Raw genomic sequence first — 3,059 nt, 5'->3', positions numbered from 1 at the left:
AAAGAGGTAATTATGGTAAAATGAGGTCCTAAGCGTGGGTTTCTAATCCAGTATAATTGGTATCTTTATAAGAGGAGATTAGACACTGACACACACAAAGGGAAGACCACGAAGACAGAAAGAGAAGACAGCCATATACAAGCCAAGGAAAGAGGCCTCAGAAGAACTCAAACCTGCTGATACCTTGATTTCAGACTAATCTCTAGAACTATGAAGAAATGAATTTCTATTGTTTAAGGCATCCAGTCTTGTTATGGCAGCCCTAGCAAATTAATACACAGACAAACTCCAATTGAAAAATGTTCTAGGGTGTTACAGCTCTTTCAGAATTTGTCTAGTAGGCTTTCCAGCTTATGCCGAAGAGCCCCTTTAAAAAAAATGCTTTAGAAAATACTTGGCTATTTATACCTGACGAGTATATCTCAAAACTGTTATAGTCATGGAAAACAAGAAAAGACTGAGAAAGTATTACAGACCAAAGGAAACTAATGAGACATGATAACTAAATGTAATGCAGTATCCTGGACTGGATCCTGAAGCAGAAAGAAAATATGAGTGGACAAATACAAATAAAATCTGAAGTGTGTTCAAGAGTGTGTAACTATGTTGATTTCTTAGTTTTCATAAATGTATTATGATAAATACGATGTTAACATTAGAAAAAAAGTGAGTAAAGGATGTATAGGAATCTTGCTCTGTCTCTGTAAATCAAAAAATATTTCAGAATTAAAAGTTTAAAAACATTTTCAGGCAAAAACAGAATTTTCACCAGCAGAACTCCACTAAAAGAAATACCAAAAGGTATTCTTAAGCCAAAAGAAAAATGGTTCCATGTGAAATACCAAAATATCAAAGGCCGGCCACTGTGGCCCATGCCTGTAATCCCAGCACTTTGGGAGGCCAAGGTGGGTGGATCATTTGAACCCAGGAGTTCAAGACTAGCCTGGGCAACATGGCAAAAACCCATCTCTACAAAAAATACAAAAATTAGTCAGGCATGGTGGTGCACTTCTGTGGTCCCAGCTACTTGGGAGATTGAGGTGGGAGGATTGCTTGAGCCCAGGAGGTCGAGGCTGCAGTGAGCCATGATCATGCCATTGCACTCCAGCCTGGGTGACAGAGTGAGACCTGTCTCAAAAAAAAAAAAAAAAAAAAAAAAAACCCCAAAAGCAAAAACAAAAAACAACAACAAAAAAACCCAACATATCAACGATGCAGGATGGGATAAAGAACAATAAAAATGGTAAGTAAGTATGTGGGTGAGGCTGAGCGCAGTGGCTCATACCTGTAATCCCAGCACTTTAGGCGGCCAAGGTGGGCAGATCCTTGAGGTCAGGAGTTCCAGACCAGCCTGACCAACATGGTGAAACTCCATCTCTACTAAAAATAAAAAAATTAGCTGGGTGTGGTGCTGGGCACCTGTGGTCCCAGCTACTTGGAAGGCTGAGGCAGGAGAATTGCTTGAACCTGGGAGGTGGAGGTTGCAGTGAGCTGAGATGGTGCCACTGCACTCCAGTCTGGGTGACAGAGCAAGACTCCAGTTCAAAAAATATACATTAAATAAATAAATAAGTGGGCGAATCTAGATTAATATTACCTATATAAAAAATCATAGTAATGTGTTGTAGGGTTTAAAATATAGAGAAATGACATTATTGGCATTTAAGTAGAGGGGAGCTAAAGAGAGTAAAGTGTTCTAAAGGCTTTCTAATCATAGAGTGGCTCATAGAGCTTATTAGAAGGCAGCATCTCAGAACTGTCACTGAATCAGAATTTCTGTTTTAACAAAATCCTCTGTGATTCATATGCATATTAAGGTTTGGGAAGTATTGTTCCCAAAATGTGTGTATTATCTGAAAAGGGAGTAAAAGAACCAATTGATATTAGATTTTTGCATATCTAGAATTTATTTTGTAATCTCTATGGTAACCACTCAAGGAATGCTAAAAGATTGCATAATTTTCAGACACAGGGGGAGACTGAAAAAGTAAAAAATGATCGGCTCAAAATAAAGCAAAGAAAGAAAGAAAAAGAAACAGAACAGATTGAATACATAGAAACCAAATTAAATATAAGTAAGCAAAATATTCGTATTAGAAGACAATGATTATCCGACTAGATTTTTTAAGACAAAAACAGTTACGGCCGGGCGCGGTGGCTCAAGCCTGTAATCCCAGCACTTTGGGAGGCCGAGGCGGGCGGATCACGAGGTCAGGAGATCGAGACCATCCTGGCTAACACGGTGAAACCCCGTCTCTACTAAAAATACAAAAACTAGCCGGGCGAGGTGGCGGGCGCCTGTAGTCCCAGCTACTCCGGAGGCTGAGGCAGGAGAATGGCATAAACCCGGGAGGCGGAGCTTGCAGTGAGCTGAGATCCGGCCACTGCACTCCAGTCCGGGCGACAGAGCGAGACTCCGCCTCAAAAAAAAAAAAAAAAAAAAAAAACAGTTACATATACAAGATGATGTAAATGTGTATAGCAATTTACAATTTATAGTTTTTCACATATGCTAAGGCTAAGAAACATTAAGACTAGGTTATTAATAACCTGAAGAGCAGCGGGTTGTTATATTAAGATCTTCTACAAAGTAACATAGAAATCCCAGGATGTTACCAATCTGGCAAATTACTTATATTCTTTAAAATGTCCTGGTGTGGTGGCTCACGCCTGTAATCCCAGCACTTTGGGAGGCTGAGGCAGGTGGATCACCTGAGGTCAGGAGTTCGAGACTAGCCTGGCCAACATAGTGAAACCCCGTCTCTACCAAAAAATACAAAAAATTAGCTGGGCATGGTGGTGGGCGCCTATAATCCCAGCTACTCGGGAGGCTGGGACAGGAGAATCATTTGAACCCTGGGAGGCAGAGGTTGCAGTGAGCCGAGATCAAGCCATTGCACTCCAACCTGGGTGACAAGGGCAAGACTCCATCTCAAAAAACAAACAAACAAAAACAAGTCTTCAATAAAACTATGGGAAAAAATTGTTATTACATATTGTTTTAACCAGGAATGTAACTAAAACAAAAGGCTACAGAAATATTGAAAGTTGAAAGTAAA

The 3,059-nt window shown here is 40.1% G+C and overlaps 1 non-coding gene across 1 annotated transcript; it reads left to right on the top strand.

Moving 5' to 3' along the window:
- Positions 1-307: 307 nt before the first annotated feature.
- LOC111549877 lies at positions 308-369 on the top strand. Its single transcript, XR_002733859.1, has one exon. It is a non-coding gene; the product is annotated as a U7 small nuclear RNA (small nuclear RNA).
- The last annotated feature ends 2,690 nt before the right edge of the window (positions 370-3,059 follow it).

The sequence above is a fragment of the Piliocolobus tephrosceles genome, chromosome 3 (genome assembly GCF_002776525.5).
Source record: "Piliocolobus tephrosceles isolate RC106 chromosome 3, ASM277652v3, whole genome shotgun sequence".
NCBI classification, from domain to species: domain Eukaryota; kingdom Metazoa; phylum Chordata; class Mammalia; order Primates; family Cercopithecidae; genus Piliocolobus; species Piliocolobus tephrosceles.
Note: the sequence above shows the minus strand (reverse complement) of the source record. Positions and strands in the feature narration are given on the sequence as shown.